General features: G+C 36.8%; 1 protein-coding gene across 1 annotated transcript in view; it reads left to right on the forward strand.

The window, feature by feature from the left end:
• Positions 1-26,315, forward strand: part of LOC309803775 (3',5'-cyclic-AMP phosphodiesterase 4D) — a 575,480-nt gene that overhangs the window by 130,870 nt on the left and 418,295 nt on the right. The gene's annotated exons all lie outside the window — the stretch shown is intronic.

Genomic DNA, 26,315 nt, shown 5'->3' on the forward strand with positions numbered 1-26,315 from the left:
GCCAAGTCTGATGTATCCCATAACAGTGGTGTAATAAACTTCCAGTGTAGGGCCCAGTCTGACAAGTCTGACCCTTATTAGATCCCCCCGCCCACCAAAATCTTTAATTCACCTGCACAGATGATGCAAAATCATTGAAGGAATGTATAAATCAATAATTATTTTTCAGGACTTCCGATGTGACATTTTATTAACTGCTTACTTATTAAAATCTGCGCTACTGTAAAGTCTAAATATAGCATAACATCTGACATTGACTCTGGAAATTACACAGATTTTGCTTTACTATTTTTAAAACATATATGAAGAGAAAAAAGGGAGACGGATTGACAAGAACATACTAGCATTTATACTTTGACCAAATAGAGATTGAGACTTCCTAAATGATTCCTATGGGAAGCTATCCACTTCTTCTGAGGATGTTGCCATTATTCAAATGTTTTGGGGATTCTCCTTTGGAACCTTCCTTCAGAGTCTGTGCTACACTGATTTTTAAATTCATTGATGACAAATATCCATCTGCTGAAGGCGGATCTGATTCTATGAACCTGCCAAAAGTCCTTTGGCATTAAGTCTTGATGATTAAAGTGGATGATCCAGTTAGCTAATGCTATTTGGGTCAAATGGGAAGTGACTATGAAATCGAGAAGCGGTTTTCTTATACACGCTGGAGTTGCTGGTAATGATAATTCCCAAAGCGTTATGCCAAAAATGCCCTCAGCCCTGGTAGCGTTCATTCATTCAGCAAGCAAGCTCTATTTATTCACTGAAATAAGTCATTTAGGAAATACTAATTTGAATTTGCGTATGGTGTATGTGTTTGAAAAATCACTCTCATTACTTTATAGGCAGTTGACTTAGTAATTACTTAAAATGAATATAAAAAGAATGATAGATTATGATATCCATATAATATTTACATACATAAAGGATTATATATAACGTGTATACCACATATATATGTAGCACAATGAGCAAATTATTCTTTTTTATTGAAGTATAGTTGGCTTAGAATATTACATTAGTTTCAAGTGTACAACATAGTGAATTATTTATGCATTATGCGTCATACAGGGTTATTCCAATATCATTGACTATATTCCATTTGCTGTACATTACATCCCTGTGACTTGTTTATTTTATGTTATTCTTTTACAGTTCTTTTCAATTTTTAAAAGTCCACATTATGCTTTTAAGCAAATGCATTTGTTATATCAGAAATATCAAACTGAAAAATACTACTGGTTAAATTACTTAAGTATTGGGGATTCTATCTTTAAACTAATGGGCTTCCTTTATACCTAGTCAACACTCAGCTGTATATTACCACATCAGATAGTTAGTGACAAAAAGCTACTTTAAAATATACATTGTGTGCTATGTATCATACTTTCTCTTCTTTAACATTTCTAGCAATTGCAAATAAATTATATTGTGACGCAGAGGGAGATACATTTTTCTAAAGTGATGCATGTCGTCTTTCCACAAATATGTAAATAAATAAATATACACACATATATAAGCAAGATAAATAGTATAATTCCAAAACTATGAAATTTTCTGGTAATCAATCTGAAGCACTTGAGTAAACAAATGGGACCTAATTAAACTTAAAAGCTTTTGCACAGCAAAGGAAACCATAAGCAAAATGAAAAGACAACCCACAGAATGGGAGAAAATATTTGCAGACGAAGCAACCGACAAGTGATTAAACTCCAAAATATATAAACAGCTCATGCAGCTCAATATCAAAAAAACAACCCAATCAAAAATGGGCAGAAGATCTAAATAGACATTTCTCCTAAGAAGACGCACAGATGGCCAAGAGGCACACAAAAAGATGCTCAACATCACTAATTATTAGAGAAATGCAAATCAAAACTGCGATGAGGTATCACTTCACACAGTTCAGAATGGCCATCATCAAAAAATCTACAAACAATAAATGCTGGAGAGGGTGTGGAGAAAAGGGAACCCTCCTACACTGTTGGTGGGAATGTAAATTGGTATAACCACTATGGAGAATACTATGGACGTTTCTTAAAAAACTAGAAATAGAGCTACCATATGATCCAGCAATCCCACTCCTGGGCATATATCTGGAGAAAAACATAATTCGAAAAGATACATCTACCCCAGTGTTCATTGCAGCACTATCTGCAATAGCCAGGACATGGAAGCAACCTAAATGTCCATCAGTGGAGGAATGGATAAAGAAGATGTGGTACATATATACAATGGAATATTACTCAGCCATAAAAAGAATGAAATAATGCCATTTGCGGTGACATAGATGGACCTTGAGATTGTCATATTGAGTGAAGTAAGTCAGACAGAGAAAGACAAATATCATATGATATCACTTACATGTGGAAGCTAAAAAAAATGGTACAAATGATCCTATTTACAAAATAGAAAGAGTCACAGATGTAGAAAACAAACTTATGGTTACCAAGGGGGAAAGGGGTGGGGAGGGATAAATTGGGAGATTGAGATTGACATATACACACAACTATATATAAAATGGATAACTAATAAGAACCTACTGTATAGCACAGGGAACTTTACTCATTGCTCTGTAATGACCTATATGGGAAAATAATCTAAAAAAGAGTGGTTATATATATATATATAAATATATATATATATTTATATATTTATATATATATATAAATATATATATATTACATATATAAAATATATACATGTTACATATATATAAATATATATAACATATATATTAAACACATATATAACATATATATAATATATATATAACATAACTGATTCACTTTGCTGTACAGCAGAAACTAACACAACATTGTAAATCAAGTATACTCCAATAAAAATTACTTAAAAACAAAGACTGGAGTGAAGCTATGCTTACGTGTTGTTTGAAAGTATTTGAAAAGTTACAATTTGTTCATTGTATTATTTTGCCTACATGATCTCAGATAATTTTGACTAAATCAATTGGTATTATTGAGGTCATGTAGATAGTCTCCTTAAATTATCATTAAATAATTGACTGTCTTTACAGTTTCACACAATTGCATCAGGAATCTATATATTCAGGCAGTTTAGCCTGCAATTTAATGGCATGTAAATGTTGAGAACAAAATTATTAGAAACTTCAGACATGTCACCATAAACCAGAACTGCAATACATGTCAGTCCCATTGAGAAAGTATTTACAGGCATAAACTCGATATGTTTCTCGAGTACATGAAAAATGTGCTATTGAATGATTCTTCCTTCACAAAAATTGACTATATTGATCTTGGTTTAAATATAGGTCTGTATTGGTAAACAAAAGCATTTTTTCACAATACCATAGTAAGTTGCTGTTACATACTAATGAGGCAATTCCAGAGCTACTGTGAAGCTTTGTAAAGAGTTGAAAATAGTTCCTGGAAATGGTAGTCACGTTAGGAAGGCCAGTACTTACTTTAGCTGAGTCCTAATGTTTTGATTAGAATTTGACCAGTTTATAGCAGATTTACTTCTTTCCCAGCTCAAAGTTTCATTTGAAATGTGTTCAGGTCAAAAACTTATAGAAGCTAGGAGGAATGTATCTGAACTAGGTAGCTTGGCTGGGGATTGTGTCAAAATGAAGAATACCTGCGCCATGTAAAGGAGGTAGCTGATACTCTGCCTTAGTTTTAATTCACCATGTAGGAAGAGAGGGCCTCCGTGTTCTAGACCTTATAACTTTTCAAAAGAAGTCCAAATCTCAACTTTAGTGTAGACATTTTCCGTGTGCTTTAAATGTTCGATCAAAAGAAAATAAATTAACAGTGTATTGGTCAAACTCAGGTCTGTTAGCTGTGTGTGGTCCAAGCATGACCAGTTCACCCACTTCTACTCCATCCTACATCTCTTTCCTGCCCACAGTGTTTCCTTTCGTTTCTCTTACATAGAATTGTAAATTTTATACTCCAGTTTGTCCACAGCTACGAGCAAGGCCAAAGGTCTGTAGCCAAGCCCTGGATTTGTTTCTGATATCTTTAGAAAACCCCCAGAAGGATTCTTCTGTTTTTCTCACCATGTTCTAAGGATAAATGGCCCAAAACAAAAAGACAGAGTACTCCAGGTATTGTGAGCCTTTAAGAATCCAGGTCACTTGCTAAAATTGGAGTATGTTCTGTATGAACAGGATGTCATGAAAGAAAGGTACTAGAGTTTGGGATTAGGTACTGTCTTACTTGATCTCAACTAGTTTAATTCTTAGTGACTTGCTAAGAAAGATTGCTTCTTCAATGTTACTCTGCTGTATCACCCAAGAAACCACGCGTATTTTCTCATTTCTCTCTTGCTTTTTCCTTTCTTTCTTTCTTTCTTTTTCTTTTTTTCTTGCCTCCCCAGGCTAAGTCCTGGGATTTTTTTTTCCCATTACCTGTTTTCTGTCATCTTTGTGCCCAGAAGTTCAAGTGAAAGAAAGGGGTACTTCTCAGTTGAATCAGGTTACCTCTTAGAACATCTGAGGGCAAAAACATAAGCAAGGGTTAAATGCCAAATGTATTCACTCTGCTAGTACACATTTGTGGTTTAAAAAGCACACTTCATTGAATAATTTAAAATATGTTTGTACCGTCTGCTCTCTTGGGGATTAACATTGTTCATGATAGCAAAATAATCACATGTTAAATGAATTCTAGATACTGCATTCTATCACTCATAATAGCAATAATACTGGTAATTCAGATGACCTACCCTTTTCTTTCTCCATGTAATTAAGGTGACCTAGCCTTTTCTTTCTCCACGTAATTACACCGTTGATTTTCCCGTATGGGAAAGAACAACTAAGTACATGCTTTTTCCTAAATGGAACATGCAGTTCAGAAATTCTGTCGTTTCTTTTATGGAAATAAAAAAAGTACAAACATATGCCATCTTTGAAGGTAACGCTATGTAAGTGCTTGGGAATAATATTTGCTGTATTTACTGTTTTGTGTAAATTCATAAGAAAAATGATAAGATTGTCATATGCATATTTTAGAAACTATGCAATCAGTTTTATCCAGGGATTCTGTTATTTGTCTAGAATAGGGCAAGAGTCTCTATGTAAACTGAATGAGTTTACTTCAGGGTGGAAATTGATATTTTTTTTTCCCCTGAGCTCTTACATTTCATGTTTGAGCCTCAGTATGGACTGTCTTATACTGACTGCAAATTTTTCCATGTGTTTGGGCCTTTTTTTTCCCAAAAATATTGTAAGCTTTGTAAGGGTAGGGGCCATTTGGTTGTCCTTATGTGTCTCTCAAAGTTTCCCACTCTGCTGGGCTTTTCCAAAGGCAAAATAAATGATGAGTAAATGATTGATTTTTTTAATGCTATAAAATAGGGAGAAAGGTTAAAAGAAAAAAAAAGTTGATTCTGGTAGCAAGATACTTGGGTCAATGATTTCTTTTACTCACACCTAATTCAGGTGTATAAACTGTCTGTCCTTAGCTTGGGCTCTTCCTGTGTGAACCTCTATGACAGTAGAATATGGATGAAAGGGCCCCTGAGGACATTTCAAAAGTCTTCCAAACAAATACCCTGTGCTTAATAGCCATCTATTGTCAGATAACCTTCCCAAGTTGCTGCATTCTATTCCCCATGATTCTCTTTAAAACCAAATCTTATTTCCTAAAAGAGGATGGAATGCAGTAGGCATCATTATTCTTTGCAGAAGGTCTCCAAGTCATGTCATTAAATCACCCTTGTCTTCTCATCTCTAAGCAAAATGATACCAGTTTATTTAAACATTCTTTCTTAGTCCCAGTATATTCTCCTACGAAAGTTCTCTGAGTATCACTCTTCAAGCTGAGTGAGGTCTCTCATTTGATCAAGGAGACTATAAAAGGCAGATTGAGTTCAAAGACCCTGATGTTGCAATCCTTTTTGTCATCCCATTTGAACTTCTTGCTTTTGTCCTGAGCTGTTAACTTGCTGATTTGTCACTAAATTATCATGTTATGTATACTTGGTATTGGCGAACCAGAATTTCATTCCCCTTTCATGTTCACTAGTTGGTGTTCCCCACAAGTTACACTGCCTTGGTCTCCATTAAATTGTTTTTTCATGTTACAAAGTCAACTTAATATCTGAATGATCTTCCAAGATACTGCCTATTATTTCTTTTACTTCTGTGTCACAAAGCTTTCAGTCTGATTGATAAAAATATCTGGTCCCAAAGCCCATTGTTATCATTTGCATTTGCCAATTCACATAGAATTAGTCGTAGTCTCACTGTCACTTGTCTGGTAAATCAGACAAGTGCTGTAGAAATACTGTATTTTTATTTTGGTAAGGCATATGAAAAGGTCTCTTGTGGTATAACTGTAGATACAATGGATATGTGGGCTGGATGAAAATGCAGTTAAATAGATTTTTTTTCTAGTTGAACAACGTAGATGAAGATTACTGAATAACAAATAGAAGATTATTTATGCAATCAAATGTACAGAAAAATGGACTTGAAAGTGACAGGGAACACACTGGAATGCAGTCAGGATCAACAGTTATTTATGTTTGCTAATAAAAATGACTGCAATTTCAAGTTCACAGTTAATCTGAATTGGATTATGGAATCCTAAGGAAGATAGTGCATTGATTAAGAGTATGGGGAGATTTCTGTCCTAAGCCTCATGTATATAATATTTATTTTTTATTTTAGTTTTTTATTGAAGTATAGCTGATTTACAGCATTTAAGGTGTATAGCAAAGTGATTCAGTTTTACATATATATATATATATACACATATATATACATATATACATATATACATATATATATATATATATATATATATACTTTTTCTGATTCTCTTCCATTATAGCTTATTACAAGATACTGAATATAGTTCCCTGTGCTATACAGTAGGTTCTTGTTGTTTATCTGTTTTATATATAGTAGTGTGTATCTGTTAATCCCAAATTCCTAATTTATCCCTCTCTCACCTTTCCCCTTTGGTAACCATAAGTTTTTTTTTCTATGTCTGTGAGTCTATTTCTGTTTAATAAATAAGTTCATTTGTATCATCTTTTTTAGATTCCACATATAAGTGATATCATATTCTATTTGCCTTTCTCTGTCTGACTAGTATACTTCACTTAGTATGATAATCTACAGGTCTATCCATGTTGCTGCAAATGGCATTATTTCATTCTTTTTTATGGCTGAGTAATATTCCACTGTATATACGTACCACATCTTCTTTATCCATTCATCTGTTGACTGACATTTAGGTTGCTTCCATGTCTTGGCTATTGTGAATAGTGTTGCTATGAGCACTGGGGTGCATGTATCTTTTCAAATTAGAGTTTGTTTTTTTTTTTTTTTTTTTTTTTTTGTGGTACGCGGGCTTCTCACTGCCATGGCCTCTCCCGTTGCGGAGCACAGGCTCTGGATGCGCAGGCTCAGCGGCCATGGCGCACGGACCCAGTCGCTCCGCGGCATGTGGGATCTTCCCAAACCGGGGCATGAAACCGTGTCCCCTGCATTGGCAGGCGGACTCTCAACCACTGCGCCACCAGGGAAGCCCAAATTAGAGTTTTTATAATGAACAGAGAAATGCAGATGATTGTCTCTCTCTGCCCCATAATAGTCATATCACACCTGGAGTGTTGTTTAATTTCGGATACAACACTTTAAGAGGAATCAACAAGCAGGAATAAGTCCAGAAGTCTGTTGCCAGGATGGTGAAGTATCTGGAAATTATGACATATTTGGAACAGTCAGATCTGAACCTGTAGCCTAGAAAAGGGAGAGGGCGAAAGGAAAGTTCTCTTCACAGGGTTGTCATAATAAAAAAGAATCAGGTTTGATTTTGAATGACTCCAGATCTAGGATCAAGAGATACATGTCGAAAGGTGAACTTTAGTTTGGTACAAAGAACTTCACAATATCTAGATCTGCTCAAAGCAGAGATGCTGCCCCGTGAAGCAGGGTGATCCTCATCCCAGGAGGGGCCTGAGCAGGACCAGATACTTGCTTCTCCCTGGAGAGTGTTCATGCATTAGGAGAAGAATACATTTCCAATTGCTTCTAATAAATCTTCCAATTATGATAACTTATTACATAAAAAGTTCTTAGCAGAGTGCCTTTTATAGACTCCTTGATAAATACTCAGGAGATATTAGCTGTAATTGTTATTGGTAGTGACTAATCCATGACTTTGTAACTGATTATTTGTCTCAAGGGAATAAGTAAAGGGAAGGTGTCTCTGTTTAAAATTTTAGCCAGCCTCTGTTGCTAAATAATTAAGGTACTTAACAAGGGCCTATGCTACTTGTAACTGATTTACTCTTAATTTATTACCACTTTATGTTTCCTGTAATTGCCTTTACATCCTATGTTACCTGGATTTGGGATTCATTCATCACATTTAATAGGAAAATTTTAAGCAGTTGCTAAATCACAGTTCCTTATATTAAATTGTCTAGTGACTAACAATAGCAAATAGTCCATCAACAAAGGATTAAGTCATGACAAAAACATGGATCTCTTCCATTAATTAAAAGGAATGTTTCAGTTTAGGGACTTTCAGAATCTTAATAACAATTATGTTCTATGTCACGTTAGCTGCATTGGATTTTTTCTTGGGTGATATATTTATCTTTCAGGATTGCAGGTAATATTTATTGAAGGCATTAATGCATTCACCCACTTGTTCATTCAATAAATATTGTAGCAAACACTGCCTGGGTCTGCATCTGCCTCCTCATCTCTGTATAGTCTCCTTTTCCCTCTATCTACACAGGAGTCAGGCACCACAGGAAAACTAGCCCCTGCACATCCCCACATCCCCCAGAGTCTACCACCAAGGGCTCCACGGCAGTGAGGCAGTCCCCCTCCTTACCCCATTCCTGAGCTTCTTGTATCCCTTCCCTGCTGCATTTTTCTTTCTATCACTTATCACCTCTCTTATATATTTTGCTTAGTTATATGTCCATCTACCTACTTCTACTGGAATGTCAGTTCCATGAAAGCAGACACATTTGTCTGTTTTGTTTGCTCCTGGATTCCCAACACCTAGAATAGTAACTTGACAAATATTTGTTGAATGAATGATTAAAGCTTTAGTGTCCTGGAAACTGATACTAGAAAGGTGTTGTTAATCCTCCAGGGTTACCTAACCCATTTTGGCAGCACAGAGCTGTGAACCAAAGTCCTTTGGCTCCAAAACAGCATCCTCATTCTTGATCTCTCCCTCATTTACAAATAACTCATGAATTTTGCTGAATGAACCCAGGAATCTAGAGGTATTTGACAATGGCAAAGATATTTTCACTGCTGTATGGATTTGTGTACAGGGGGATAATTTTTGTATCATCTAAATTTAGGAGAACATCCAGGTCAATACTTACCTGCCTAATCCCTTGCTATGCAGATCACTCCTTTACATTTTGTTTCTTCTCTGAATTTATTCAGTTTGATTAACTCTATCCTGAGTTTTTCTATTATCCGTTATTGTTTCTTGGGTCATTGATGTAGACCCTAGAAGAAGCGGGGTACAGTGATAGATTTGGAGATGCAGTTATGGGTAAGACTCATTCTTTGCCTTTGAGTTGCTTTCAAGCTAGTGGCTGAGACAGCCTTGTATATTTGCAGTTCCAGAGTCAGATGATAGCCAGATAATTTAAAATCCAAACAATGATACTTTTGAGAGTAAAAGGAGACACTATTTAATAATCATACTGGGACAATAGCTAGTTTAAAAAGTGAATGAGTATAACATATGAGTCAAGTCCTTTTTTACAAATATTTACTGAGCACCTACAACACATAGACCGATGTACTAGGCTCTGTGGATAACTCAAAGGTGAATATGCATGTATCTGCCCACCTTGTGGTTTGTAATCCACTTGAGGAGAGAGACCATTAACAACTCAATACAGGGAGGTAAACGATGGCATAAGCTGAATATAAACTTGATGTGATGCCAGCCAACCACAAGGTTTCAAATAGGATCAACTGATGTGGCAACTTTTCGTTTCTATCTCACAGTATGGTCATTTGAAGTGAGTCCTTCTGTGATGCATGAATTGGACATCAAATGGATTTATGACTTCTTTTCCTAGTTAAGAGTTACAGCATTCACTTCTTTTGTGTATATATAGAAGATGTTCAACTCATGCTGGCTGACTAGCTGGCTGGCTGGCTGGCTAACTGGCTGAGGTAGAAGAATGAGTTGATATATTTTTTTAAAAAGTCATCTAGCAACCAAATATAGAACAATCTTTGCCAAAGACACCTCCTTTGTGCTTGACCAACTAGTTGACAGAGTAAGAACCTACAGCAAGCTTATTTTTCATCTTCAGATTTTATAATGATAGAAGACATTTGGTTATTGGAAGATAAGCTTAAAAGTGTTTTAATTCCTTCCACTGCTTCCTACTGTTGGAAATTCTTTTGCAGCTGAATACTGGCAACAGTTTGTCTTGGCAAGTAAACAGTGCTGTTTAAGGACGAAAGTGTAGGAAGTTAGTAGAGGACATCTGTTGAAGAAGTCATGTTGTCAAAGCCCATTATGTATATTAAACTCATTTGTTTCCATTTTCATACATTCTAAAGCAAAATGTCACTCCATTTAACATTCAGTTTATAAGAGCTTGGAGACATAAATTGTGTGGGCCTACCTGAGACTTCAATGAATGAGCATCATTTTATTCAGTTGATTTTATTGCTCATTTAACTCAGACTAAACTTTGGATATATAATAGGTTTGTTGAGATAAAATTATCAGTAGTCATGGGCCTTTGTTAGGTGTGAAAACTGAAACCAACAGAATTTCCTGCCCCTGTTAAATGATACTGGGATCAGGCTACTTTCCCATCCCTGTGTTAAAGAAAACTGAGAACAAGCAAAAACAACTTAGCTGCTTCTTTCCCTGACTTCTTCTTAAAGGGTACTCTTAAGACCCTGTCTGAGTGGTCTTCTCCCTTACTGCAGTAGGTTTAATTAACTTTATGTGATTGACAGGTTTCTGCTGGGATTTTGAGGAAGTGACAGTTAACAGATAACATAAAATTTTAAGAGAAATTTGTCAGATGAATAAAACTTTTCTAAGAAGATGAGAAGCTCTGGTTCATTTATTCCAAACTTGGCTTCTTATAAAATGAAGCAGTTGATTAATTTAAAGAAAAGTTATCCTCGCTCTAAGGTTAGGCCTGCTGACTAGGCAGACTGATTTATGGGGCTTTATGTTTTTCTAAGTTCTAAAAGGCATGCCATTGAGTCTCTCATCAGTTTTCACAATCTGTGGAATTGAGTCATGCTAATAATTTTCCCAAGAGGCTAATGTATAAGTCAGAATGTTAACACTATCTCTTACAACTGAAGATATGACTGGTCTAAGAACACCAATTCCACATGACACCCATTTTCTAGGTAACTCTAATCAAGAAGCCAAATTCTAGATCAGAAAGTTGTTTGTGAATATCAGTCAGATTAAGGGGCTTCTTAAGGAGACAGCTGACTCTTTCATTTTTCACTGTATTTTACCTTATAAATTATTCTTTAAGGATTTTTTCATGTGACTAACAAGTTATCTATTTTTAGAATACTCAATGCCTTTGTTACTATGAATGAATTCATTTTTTTCCAACCTTAGCATGACCAATGCCCCCTCTATTTGCATCTATAATAATCCTATTGCCCCCCTTCATTGTAGCATATTTTACAGCATAGTTTAGCTGAAGTTTACCCATTCATTTTTCTTGAAATATGTTCCCTAATAAATAAGGAAGCACCTTGACTGCATAAGTTTTTGAAAACAGTTCTATGGTCTGTGAATCTCATCTTATTAGCTTTGGTCCCAAAGGATACCCAGATTTTAGGGCCTCCCTTATCTATAAGAACTATATTTTCTTTTTGTTCTCTACTCATCAGAGCAATTTTTGCTAGTTCTACAACTGTACCTGAAGACATGCCAAAGATGCTACAGACACCAAGTGCAAAAAAAAAAAAAAGTCATCAATATTTCTATTATTTTTTGCTATGTAATTTGCTAATTGATTACAATCAATAATTTCTCTCTAGTTGATGGAATCCAGATTTTGACATTTTAATAAAATTTCACTTGTTAAAATAGTACTTATTAAAATAGTAACACAAGAGACATTCTAAAATGCTTAGATAATATAGGTAGGGGGAAAGAAGAAAATTAAACTCATCTATTTCTTCCCATCCTTGTATAGTTTTATATTTTGATGTGTATTCTTTTTGTTCTCTTGTTTTTCAATATATATTTTTCCTTTGTTAAAAACAATATCATACTGTTATACTGTTTCATAACCTAGTTTTTAACTGACAATATTTTATGAATTCTCCTCCATGTCATTAAGTATTATTTCAGAAACATAATTCCCACAATGTCACATAGGTTCCCATGGAGGGTGCCACATACTCTACCCATTTCTTATTCACAACTCGGAGCAAACATTATCATAATAAAAACTCCGAGGGCTTCCCTGGTGGCACAGTGGTTGAGAGTCTGCCTGCCGATGCAGGGGACACGGGTTCGTGCCCCAGTCCAGGAAGATTCCACATGCCACGGAGGGGCTGGGCCCATGAGCCATGGCTGCTGAGCCTGCGCGTCCGGAGCCTGTGCTCCACATGGGAGAGGCCACAGCAGTGAGAGGCCCGCGTACCGCAAAAAAAAAAAACAAAAAAAAACTCTGAGTACTCTTGCTCCTCCAAAACCACCTATCTAACTTTGTTTAATGGAGAATTTCCCAAATGCATGTGGCTATGGAATTCATGTGTTTGTCTGTGTTTCTGTGTTTAGGATGCCTATAAGCATATCTTAGTGTAGTCTGAGAAAAGTTTTTCAACACAATCATTTTAATGGGTTCATGATATTTGTACTGATTGGATATTCCATTTTTTTTCAAGCATTTGGACATTAAGGATATTTACATCCTTTTACTTATTTGGGAGAACACTGTGATGACCTTCATGGTAGTTTAATATTCATATGGACTTGTGACGTTTCCTTCTGTTTGAAACCATTTTGTACAAGACTGTATGAAGTGTCCTATGTGGAGTGTTTCAAAAGCAGATTATCAGAAAAGCTAATGCTTAATAGAAGAAGACTGATAAATTAATTAATTCGAAATTTGCCGGTCATATTCTCAAAACATAGAGCGTGACTAAATAAAGGCATAATCCCGTGATTAATCAGGTGGTTGAACAACTACTTGGATAATTTTTACTTACTGAATGGAAACTGTCGGCCCAGGCAGACACATCTCCATCACCCCCCCAGCTAAAACCCATGTATACTCCTTATTCGCTGTGAAGAGACTTTGTCCTCACATTATAGTGGGTGCTCTTTGGAAAATATTTCTGTTTGATAAAATATAGTAAATAGCTCGACTGCCAATGTATTTTAGTAGTTAATAATTTTATTATTATTCTGGAGGAGTTGCTGAGAACAAGGGATTCAGGAGGAAGATCAGCAAGTCTTTGGGACATCCAGCACCTTACAATTTCAGCTGCCTTATTTGACAAGCAAGTATAGTTCGACACGCTCAAGTTGCAAGTCAAATAAGGCAGAATGTCTGCCCTCAAGAAACTCGAGTGCCATGAGGAGAGTTATAAGTGCCATGAGGAGAGTTATAAGTGTGTGAAGAGCTGTGAAACAATGTGCTGGAGTCATAGGTGGGTGGGAAAAATAGATGAGCGGCATCTCAATAAAACTGAGGAATGGAGACCATGTTTTGGAAGAGATGACACTTAAAGGAGTCAGCCAGCCAGAGAAGGGAGAGAAAAGTCTGCTGGTCAGAGGGCTTCTCATCTTTGAAGACCCAGTGGTGTGAAAGAGCCAGCCTTCTCAGGACATTATCAGGGTTACTCATGGCAGATACAGCAGAGGACATCAGAGCAACCTCAGAGGGGATCTCTGTGCTAAGCTTTGGATCTTAGCTTTTGAACTTCATCACTAAAGAAATGAGGAGTCATTGAATGACTATAAGCAAAAGAATCACACGTTCAGATTCCCTTTTTCAAGTGACCCACATGACATGCAAGTGAAGGATGGAATTAAGGTGAAAAAGATTGGAGATATTAACTCTAGGTAAAAGAAGAAAAAATGGAAAGTTATTTAATTAATTAAGGAAAACAAAATCTGCCAAGAGGAATAACATAGTCTGATTTTTGGAGCCAGATTAATTGCCTGACTCTGATTCCACCACTTAACACTCTGTTTGACCTGGGGCATCTATCTCAATCCCTCTATGCCTTGTCTTTCTACAAAATGAGCATAACGCTAGTGCCCAATTCATAGAATTTTAAAAAAGATTAAAAGAGCTAATTCCTACCAATAACAGTGTCTAGCGCATAGAAATTACCTGATCAAGGTTAGCTATCATCTATTGTTAATATTATTATCATTGCTAATCTAATATACTTATAATTATAATATAATATTATGTTATAATAATATTTAATGTAATATATTATTTAACATTATTTATGTCTTTAGGATTCATGGCCTGATTAGAAGTGATTGTCAGGTGATTGGCTGAATGGTGAGAGGGCCAGAGAAAACAGGAAGAAATGTATTTTGGGGGGGTAGGGAAAAAGAGTTGATGTGAATTATATTATAAATGCTGGAATGAGGTAGCTGTGGAACTTCCAAATGGAATTTTCTTGTGAGCAGAAAGGTATGGACTCTGGAAGAAGATGTGGGATTGTTTTAGAACATCATGGGTATTTGACGCCACTGGATTGGATGCATTCACTGGGAAATAGGTAGGTCAGAAAGTGAGAAAAGCTTGGACAGCTGAAGGTGGGTTGAACCCCAGAAGCATTGCTTGCCAGTCTGGGTGTGATAGAGAACACAGGGTCTGGGAGGGAGTCCTTCTAAACCACAAGGGAAAATGATTCAGCTGATTCTTATGCTCTGATAGGGTTGTAAACAGATGATTTCCTGGTGTCCTGAAAGAATTCCTTCAGCTTAGCGAATTGCCAAACCCAGGCCAGGGTAGAGCTAACAGCTGAAAGAATCTTCTTTAATAAATAGTGGAATTATTAGAAGAAGAGTGCTCTTGCCTCAAACTGTTACTTGCTAGCAATTGCTTTTAATTGCTGTTAAGAACATTACCAGCGTTGAACTTCTAGTATACGAAAAAATAAAAATGGTTTTCTAGATACCCTGTGATTTCTGCCCTTGTTTTAGAGTCATGGGGTTGATGAGTGAGATTTATGCTAGATTTCCATGCCCGAACGCCATGGGCAGTATGCAAAAACAAACAAAATGTAAATAGATAAGCCTGGCCATTCCTTAGTGACATTTGAGCCCTATTTTATAAAATTAAGTTCCCCAGTGTGTTTGTATTTTCCATAATGTAGAGTCCCTAGTCACCTCTACCAAGCCTCAGAGAAATGGAATTGTGGAAGATAGGAAGGTTTGATTTTGCCTCCGAGGCCACCCCTGCTAATTGGCCATCATTCCCACAGATTCTAAATTCTTGGCAGGTTGGATTTAAGATGTAATCCCTTCTCATCTCAATTTAAGTACAAGTAATCCTCAGGAAACCCTGCCAGGCTCATGGTAAATCATTGCCGAGGACAAGCAAAAACCTAGGGGCAGGACAGGAATAAAGACGCAGACACAGAGAATGGACTTGAGGACACAGGGAGGGGGAAGGGTAAGCTGGGACGAAGTGAGAGAGTGGCATGGACATATACACACTACCAAATGTAAAATAGATAGCTAGTGGGAAGCAGCTGCATAGCACAGGGAGATCAGCTCTGTGCTTTGTGACCACCTAGAGAGGTGGGACAGGGAGGGTGGGAGGGAGATGCAAGAGGGAGGGGATATGGGGATATATGTACACATATAGCTGATTCACTTTGTTATACAGCAGCAACTAACACAACAATGTAAAGCAATTATACTCCAATAAATATGTTTTAAAAAAATGCCCCTGCTAAGAAAATGGAATTTCACCTACCTATCAGTGGCTGTATATTTCCTCCCATAGAGGTTTATGTCTTACCCTTCAGTTTTTTATTTCCACCTCTTTTAGGAAATTCTTATTGACAGCAGATCTTATTCTCGAGTACTGGACAGACTCCTAAATTAGCTTACAGATAAAAATATTGTGCATTTGTTCTTAGGACTCTAAGATGGGCAGTAGGTCCAAAGGGCCTCTTAAATTTGAAAACTATAAATTATACACAGTTGTACATCACAATTAGTTGGTAATCATTAGGCACTACCTCCATGTTGTAAAATTATATGTTTCCCCAATTATAAAATATTATTTAGGAAAATATACCAAAGAGTAGAAACATAGCAGGAACTCTGTCCATATTTTATCTCCCCTTCATTATGCAAATTAAGCAAAAAATTCCTTGCTACCTCTACTTCGCTTGGGTATGTTCTCTCATGTTGATGAGGTTCCAGACTTCTGCCTGGTATATCTCAGTTCAGGTAGGTTGCCCTTTCCTTCATAGGCACCTTAATAACAGTTTCATTTTTACAAGGAACCGTATGCAATCACTGGGCATTTTGGAGAGCTGGCTACCTTATTTTTCTGCTATAAGGAAACAGATTTGAATGTCAGTAGAGGGTGTTGTCAAGAGTATGGGTAAATAGACCTCTTCCGACATTTTAGGAGTATGGACTGCCATAGGCTATTAAAGGGAAAACTGCACAGGATTTGGGATCTAGCAACCCACTTTCAGAAATAAAAGCACCAACCAGTAAGAATATATTAACAAATGTGTTTATTGTGTATAGAAGCCCATTCATTCTATGGAGTCTTATGTAACTATTAAAAAGAACACACTGGATTTCTATGCATTGCCTGAAAAATTATCCATGATTTATTTCAAGTACAAAAGTACTTGTAGAAGATTATGAATAGTATAATCCCACTTTATAGAAACAGGATGGAGAAGCCCTGTGTATGTGTCAGTGTGTGTGTGTTTGTGTGTATATGTATTATAGTGTGTGCGTGTATGTATATATCTGTATGTATATTGATAGATTGATAGAATTAGCATAAAGAAAATGGGTGAGATTAATGCGTAGGAAAAGACAATAAGGGTTTTATTTATATACCTTTGTGTCACTTGACATGTTAAAACGACCATGTGTCATTTTGTAATAAAAAGGTACAAAAAGGAGAATCATTAGATAGGAAATGCTTATTGTCAAATGGGAAATTATCTTCCCTTTCGAACTAAAAAATTACTGAATTTAAATGGTGTTATTTAAATCCAAACAGTGTTTGAATTTGGCCACTACAGAATAAAATATAGCTTTCTCTCAGCATACTTTGTGTTTGCCCAGGTCCCAGGGACTCTTAAATAAATAGGTTGTGTTTTTTTCAAATCCTGGATAAGAAATCATTTTTCAAACATAAAAATTACCCTGCACAGTACTCTGAACTCCTGTCTTCAGACTACACACAAGGGCCACAGTGGTTTTGTTGCTGTAACACTAGGGAATGAGGTGAGGACTAGTAAAAACTGTGGGCTCATGAAAGCTGTAACCTTTCTCTGAGATGCTGCAGCCATAGGTAGAATTTTGGAATGATTTACACTTTGTCCAGTTCGTCTTTCATTGTTATGAAAAGTTAACTTCCAATTAGTAAAGAATTTCCTATCAGTTTTTCGATAGGTCTTCATCCGATGAGCAGCTAGAGGTTCCTCCTGAGAGAATATTTCTAATAAGAAAAAAAAATCAGTTTCAAAGTCCAACTTAATATACAAAGGGCTTTGCTGACAATTTTTATGTTCCTGAGAGGCTAGTGCAGTTCTATTGTGAACAGTAATTTATGAATGAGAACCCACAATTTTTGACCAGCAAATTGGAAAACCACCATAATCATTTATTTCCATGTGCCCATCTCATTTTCTAAGGCTCTATAATCAGTTTAGCAAACAGTTTTCCCCCTTTGAAAACATACCAAATGCTTGATTATTTCCTCCCTACCAGATGCATGTTTGGTGTATAGGTAAATAACTGATTTCCCAACCACTGTTACATTAGGTTGATGTTCTTTTAGACATCAGACTTTTTTTATGGATTAAACCTTGCTACCTAGTCAAGAGATCTGGTTTGAGTGGAAATAGGTTTTTGTGGCGCTCTACAGAATTTCTACCTCATCTACTCAGCCAATAATTTGGTCAGAGCACTGACTCTGTTTAGAAATAAGCAACAAGCTTCCCGTATCCATGAAAAGAAAACAAGAGAGTGCATTTAGCCTCCGAGAAACACGCATTTACTCTTGAAGCAAAGCAGCACCCGGCGATCAGAGAGCAGCATATGTCTGAAATCCATTCTCTGTCAGGTTCTTTCCAGCATTCCCAGGAATGCTGGTCTGACTACTAAGATTTGTTTTTACTTCCTGCCTTTTGGATAAAATGAGTTTGCCAACCAGCTGTGAGTTCCTAACACTGGGGAAGGTGGCTAGGTACCGAAGCGCTGCTTATGTTCATGGATCACCTTATGCAACCAACAAGCCCATTGACATTAAGCCACAGAGGAGACGGTAACTGCTTTCCTTTCTTCTAGTTGTTTGTCTGTAAAAACGTGTTTTGTTACCCTTTGGTAGCTGCTTTGGAGGTCTGCTGAGCTGGGAGGGTCAGGGTGAGAAGTTATTTTAAAATTCAGCATACAGGATAGTTAGAAAAAAATTAACCCAAGAGGAAATCTGGAAAATATTCTTGACTTCATTAGTTAGCAAAAGCTGATCCGGTTTCAGGGTCTGTAGGTTTTAACAATTTGAGAGATTGCTAGTGCTTGTACTACCTTCAGAATCATCCATGATGAATATTTGAAGGAGGATTTGGCCAACTAATGGATATATTTATTAAGATCTCTTATTACCAGATACCCAGTATCTCATAATATACGTATAACATTCCTTAATGCCAAAGTGCAACAAATATGTTAAAATTCTATAAAAAGCATTCATTTTCGTGGAGGCCAGAATAGGGTTAGATATTTCTCCTCTGAAGAAGATGTCATTTCTAGGTCAGTGTTCCAGAATTCTGCGAACTCACAGTCTCCACAACCCGTCCCCACACTACACACACACTACCCAGGCAAACTCACGTTGTATAATTAGGAATTTCAAAGTTGAGCTCAGTGTTTTCATAACAAGAAAAGAGGGTGCGTAGTAAGGAAAGCCTTTCTATCCTCCAGCCTTTTTATTGCAGTGTCAGAATAGGGATGATACGTTTGACTAATGGTCCAAAAAAATCATCCATCAATTTAGGTTTTATACAGTCATTTTATTCAGTTTTTCAGAATGAACTTCAGAAACTTTTTACAATGATATTCTGTTCTCTGTGAAAATGCCAATTCTCCATACTTTTATGAATTCTTGAAATCAAAATCCAAAATTCTAAAAGCAACATAATTTACTGGAAGGCTATCATTATCATCTTATGCTTCTACTTTTCCTTTTCTAATTACACATGCATAAACTCACACATAAAGCATACATTTTGCCAGATATGACCTTATTTGTAAACATAAAGGAAAATTCAGACATTTAAGTGATTTTTTTCTAAAAGTTTCCAAACTTCAGAAATGCCTTGGGATTAGTTTTTCAACTGTAAAAAAAAAAAAAAAAAAATTGGTGTGATGAGAATGAACTTTTTTTAAAAGTAGATTATGTATTGTTCAAGAGAATTATCCATAGCTTTTTCATAAATGTAAAATCAAAACTTTGAACTGTGATTTAATTCATTCAATACACACATGCACACACACATATATATGTGCTGCATATATAAAATTATTGAAATAATAAATCAGCTGTCAAGCTTAAAATAATTTTAATAGATTATTGAATATTCTATTTTACTTGGCTAGGTAAAAATATTGTTAAACACATGTAAAACTGAGAACCTTTAGTCCTATGTATACATTAAAATATATCCTTGATTCCATCTTTGGCGGTTCACTGGAAGATGAAGAAAGCTTATGATAAAAAAAACATAGGAGAACATCTGAATTAAAATAAAAACTACGGATGTCTGAAGCATTATAAATTATACTTAAATTAGCAAACTTCAGGTGATTGGGAAACATATAGAACTGATTATGCTAATTATTCTGAGAAAGTTGAATAATTATCCATTTAAACCTATTTGGAAATGCCACAGAGAAAAAAAGTTTAATGCTGTAAAAAATTAATTACATTTTCTTAGAGGGAGATTTCAGGAAGAAGTATGACTCAAAGATACAAGAATGACACCATCAGATCTTTACTAATTTACTGTGGCATAAAGTCATGCCCAATTATAGGGCAACTTTGGTTATACCTCCCTGAGAACTATCCATCAGTCATCAAGGTTATATTAACTTATAATAAAATATATGCAGAGGAACTGTAGTATTTTAAAATATTTTACTAAACTTACAGTAATACTATTTATGAAGCAAAAATAATAGTAATGCCATGGTGCAACCACTTTGGAAAGCATTTTGGTCTAAATCTTTTTTTGTTGTTGTTTTTTTACAGCAGGTTCTTATTAGTCATCAATTTTATAATTTTATCCACATCAGTGTATACATGTCAATCCCAATCGCCCAATTCATCACACCACCACCACCACCAGCCCCGCCGCTTTCCCCCCTTGGTGTCCATACGGTTTTTCTCTACATCTGTGTCTCAATTTCTGCCCTGCAAACCAGTTCATCTGTACCATTTTTCTAGGTTCCACATATATGTGTTAATATACGATATTTGTTTTTCTTTTTCTGACTTACTTCACTCTGTATGCCAGTCTCTGGATCCATCCACATCTTAACAAATGACCCAAGTTGATTAGTTTTTCAACTGTAAAAAAAAAAAAAAAAATTGGTGTGATGGGAATGAACTTTTTAAAATTTTTGTGAGCGGAAATATTCGATTCTCTTCTCCAAGTATCACGGCTCTTCCTGTCGACCTCTAACACCATTTGAATTCATAACAGGCTGGCAGCAACTAGCAACTATGTCCAAGTACATTTAGGAGAATGTGTCCTGAGACCCCCTACACAGCTCAGTGTTCATCAGTCACCCAAATCCCTTCTGTAATCAGGGATGCGACACCACAAAGGCACACAAGTTGCCAAATTGTTAATGTATAGTCATGAAAATGTAAAATTCTTCCATAATAGAAGATGTTGCATCTTGAAAGCCTACTTGAAATGGATATGCCATACAGATAGATAGGATTATTGCCTATAATTTAACTTTGACAAAGTTAGGTAATTTTTACTAATATCTCATTCATTGAGCAAGACATAGTAGTTATGGCATTGGCTTGAAACCAGTTAAATAGGGTTCGATTCCTTACTTTTTTATTTTAAATTTACAGAAGTAGGCTCTTCAAATGTGTCAATGCTATGTCCCTATTCACATTACCTTACTTTTTTCTCCACCTAAAAGTAATCAACTTTCTGTGTAAGTCAGTGGAATCCTGTGTTTATGTAACCTGATGAATATATGCATGTAGTGTGGACTCTTAGCATACTGTATTATACTCAGGCAATTTCAGACTCACCTCCAATCAGTTTTTACATCGGGCATCACAGTGTATTTTGCAAGAAAATATTCTTGCAAGGTGTTTGGCGATAACCAGTATTTTGTAGTATAGACCTCAAATTTGTAAAAATATCAGGTCCAGCTTGTCCTTTAGTACAATACATTGCTTATATATAGCATGTAAATGGCCTTTTGTTTAAAAGATATGTAGTCATTAAGTCATTATATCTAGAGCTTATATACCATAGAAGTATAACTATGGGAACAAATTTGTAATGACGATTGTTGAAGGGGCTGGATGAATGGATGAAGGAAGATACAAATCGTAGACAATGTCTTTTTATTCTGTAAATCATTTTTTAAAGTTGTAAATTTCCTTTATTTGAACTTCTTTTTATCTGCTGAGAAAACAATACATCTGGAACTCTGGTAGGTCTTTGTCCTAGATGCACTGAGCTTGACCCCAAATTAAATGGTGAATTCCAGGATGCTTGCTGGGACTCATCTAAGATTTGTCTAAAACAGCATGTTTAAGTTTATTTTCATGTAGTTACAGTTGTGCTCTTTGGCAGAAAGGATATTGTTTTGATAATTACTAAGAGGGAGGGAAGGAAGGAGGGAGGAAGCAAGGAAAACATCTAAATAAGAGGAGCTGTATGTTGATGTTTTAACCTAGTCAATGAAGAGTAATATTGAGGTGGTAAAAGAGATCTGGCTTTTCACTAAATGGAGAGAATAAAGTGGGAAATCTAATCAAATATGCAAAATATAGCTCCGACTTCCCTGGTGGCGCAGTGGTTAAGAATCCGCCTGCAATGCAGGAGACGCAGGTTCGAGCCCTGGTCCAGGAAGATCCCACATGCCGTGGAGCAGCTAAGTCCGTGCGCCACAGCTACTGAGCCTGCCCGCTAGAGCCCGCGAGCCACAACTACTGAGCCCGCGTGCCACAACTACTGAAGCCCGCATGCCTAGGGCCCGTGCTCTGCAACACAAAGAGCCACTGCAATGAGAAACCCACTCACCGCAATAAAGAGTAGCCCCCGCTCACTGCAACTAGAGAAAGCCCGTGCACAGGAACGAAGACCCAACGCAACCAAAAATAAATAAATAAAACAAAATATAGCTCAATTTGAATCCAAGTATATCCTTATAAAGTAATGACTTCTTGAAAGAAGAGCATGTTATCTTAGAACACAGGGGAAATAATTTCCATATTGAAAATTAGCAGTATTGGAAGCATGACCACATGGTCATTTGATAGTTCTGAATTCTTATTTCAAAAGCAGCAATGAAGAGATTAACAAAGCAGCTAACAGTCCTAAATCTTAACTAATCTCAGTGTTGAAGAGAATGACAGCCCTATCATCTGTGATCCTAATAATTTTCTATATTCATGATTTTTAAAAATTTTCCCTTTAATATTTTGTAGCCTCCACAAACCCTAGGACTCTGTATTTACTCTTGCAAGAAAAATACCTTCCTTTAAATGTCATAATACTTTGAAGTCTCAGTTTTAATCCATAGAGAAAACAGTAACCAGATTTAATCTGGTTCTTCTACTCCATCCTCACCCCATCAGGCTGCAGGGTTTTTGAGTGTGTGAATCGTGTCTTGCTCATTGTTACATCCTTGGTGCCCAGAATAGAGGCAGGCACAGATCAGACAATAAATGCTTGTTGATGAGAAAGTGATGTTACCCATCTTGGCATAGGTGTATATATCACTTCTCTGGGTGCCACCATATGGAGTCTTTGGCAAGGCTTTTGCCTCTGCTCTTCTCCTGGGTCAGCTGAGTTGCCTTCCTCATTTCCCTATAGAATCTGCATACGGCACTGATTGACTTCAGACTCCTGGCTTAAGTGGTTGGGATCATGGCTTTTGTTTTTATCAGGTTAGCAAAGCATATGTATTATTATTATTATTATTATTTGCTTCATCAAATATAACCATATAGTAAAAAGGAGAAGAAATAGTCACCGTGAGAGGGGACAGAGGAAGGTCCCTAGAGGAAAAAGATACTGCAACTGTCAGAAATGTGATAGCAGCACAAAAGTTTATAAAATAAGTTACAAAAATTGCGAACTGTAAGCCCTAGTTTTGCTTGTCCTGCAATAATGTAAAACTCAGAAAAACATTTTTTTTAGCAAAATAGAAAACAAAAATTGGGAGCAGTGAAAGGGGAGGGTCAGGACTCACCAGCACCCTAAGGTACAGAAAGCACCTGTGCTCCTGGGCAATACTTCTCACAACCCAGCACAGGTCTGCATCTCTTCCCAGCACCTCTGGGGGCTCACACATCTCAGCAGCTCTGCCCCGTGTCTCTGGCTGGTGGGGCTCTGTCCTGTGCCCTGCTCTGAGGTCCCTCTTTTTTTTTTTTTTTCTTTTGGCGGTACGCGGGCCTCTCAGTGTTGTGGGCTCTCCCGCTGCGGAGCACAGGCTCCGGACGCGCAGGCTCAGCGGCCATGGCTCATGGGCCCAGCCGCTCCGCGGCCATGTGGGATCTTCCTAGACCAGGGCACGAACCCGTGTCCCCTGCATCGGCAGGCAGACTCTCAACCACTGCGCTACAGGGAAGCCCTCTGAGGTCCCCCTTGCTTCCCACCTTCTTCTCTCCCCGCCTCTAGCCTGTTCTCCTAAATCCTATAGGTATGCTCATTGTCCCTATAATCTCTGGGATCAGAAAAAAGCACAGCGCAAGAGAGCCAGAAAATAGGAATGAACACCAGGAGTCTGAGTATACCTTAATCAGCCTGTTTCCTCCTTGAGGAAAGATTACAAAATTGCACACTTATATTTCTAACCAATCATCAAGATTTCGTTTACTCAAATTCTTAACTTTTAGTTCATTAGTATTATTATTCTTAGTAAATTTTTATTAGTATTAGTTTACTAGGGCTATCATAACAAAATACTACAGGCTGAATGGCTTAAACAACAGAGATTTATTTTCTCATAGTTCCGGAGGCTAGAAATCCAAGATCAAAGTGTTGTCAGGTTTGGTTTCTCCTGAGGCCTCTCTCCTTGGCCTGCAGATGGCTGGCTTCTCACTGTGTCCTCACAGGGTCTTTTCTCTGTGCCTGCACCCCTGGTGTCTCTGTGAGTCCAAATTTCTTCTGATAAGAACACTAATCAGATTGGCTAAGGGGCTCATTCATCACCTCTTTAAAGACTCTGTCTCCAGATACAGTCACATTCTGAAGTACTGGGGCTTAGGCTTCAACATATGAAATTTGGAGTGACACAGTTTAGCGCATAGCAAATTGTGTTCATAGAAATGCTTTGCTAGTAATGACTGTGGAAGGAGACAGGAATTGGACTATGATTCCTCAATAATTGGTGACCTCCTGTTCATAAAAATATGTTCAGTCAATGAGTCTGAACTTGCACAAGTGAGACACTGCAGAGTATAGATGAATACGTCTCACTTTCTGTACCAAAGGAAAACCATTCCACGTTGTGAACAGTCAATCTTTATCAAATATAACCTCTTTAACCTGGAGTCTAGAATCATTCAGACAGGGCCCAAGCCAACATTTGCTCTTCTACAGCCCTTTTTGGAAAGAGAATATTAAATTTATTGTCAGTGTAGCCAGTAGTTTTCAACTGGGGCAGTTTTTCCCCCAGGGAACATTTAGCAATGTATAGGGACATTTTTGATTGTCACAAGTTGGGGGGTGGCTAATGGTATCAAGTAGGTAGATGAACAGGATGCTGTTAAACATTCTCGTATACACAGAGCAGCCCCTACAGCAAAGAATTATTCTTAAAAAAAAAATGATACAATTGAACTTATTTACAAAACAGAAATAGACTCACAGACATAGAAAACAAACTTACGGTTACCAAAGGGGAGAGAAGGGGAGGGATAAATTAGGAGTTTGGGATTAACATATACGTACTACTGTCTATAAAATAGATAACCAAGAAGGACCTACCATATAGCACAGGGAACTCTACTGAATATTTTGTAATAACTTATAAGGGAAAAACTGTGAAAAAATTATATGTATGTATAACTGAATCACCTTGCTGTACACCTGAAACTAACACAACATTGTATATCAACTATACTTCACCTAAAAAAAAAAAAATCTTAAAAATAAAAAGAAGTATTCGACCCAAAATCCCAAAGTCCCAATAGTGCTGAGATTGGGAAAGTCTTGTATAAACAAATTGGATTGGGCAGTACTTTGAAGCTCTTTGAAGGCCTGTATTTGTATCCAGATAATTGATTTTGGGGGGATATTTTTTATTTATTCATGAAAACACCTTCATTTTTCTCGTGGTAACTACTAGATAATGCTCTCTTAGCCTGGTTAAAAATAGACAACTGCCACACTTTTTAAATGGTCTAAAATATTCAGTGATTCAAAAAGCTTTATTGCATTGTCAGGGCCTGTTATCATTTCACCAGAGCTACTACGAAGATTTCATTACAGAAAGCTGAATAAATGATCTAATACATTCTTGTTGCTCCAGGCTAGGTGCTCAACATTGATCTGCTTTTCAAAGTGAAGTGAAAAATGCTAGGTAAAATTACACAGAAGATAATGAATATCGAGTGACCACCCCACTGGCCTGGTATAGTGAAGCTCTGCTGGACTCTTGTCACCTGTCCCCATGCCTATGTGCATGGGCACATGTTTTGGGAATGTGTGACCAAGTGTGGGTTTTCATCATAACCAGCTCAGCTCATCCTAGCAGCAGAGAAGAGTTTGTAAGGGGAAAATTCTGGGGGAAAAGGAAGTACTTCCTCTGATAAGAGGCCTTTCTTTCCACTAACTAAAACTTCTAAGCCTCCTTTCATCTGGATAGAAATTATTGGTG

This window comes from Mesoplodon mirus (assembly GCF_964341445.2).
Source record: "Mesoplodon mirus genome assembly, chromosome: 5".
Taxonomy (NCBI): domain Eukaryota; kingdom Metazoa; phylum Chordata; class Mammalia; order Artiodactyla; family Ziphiidae; genus Mesoplodon; species Mesoplodon mirus.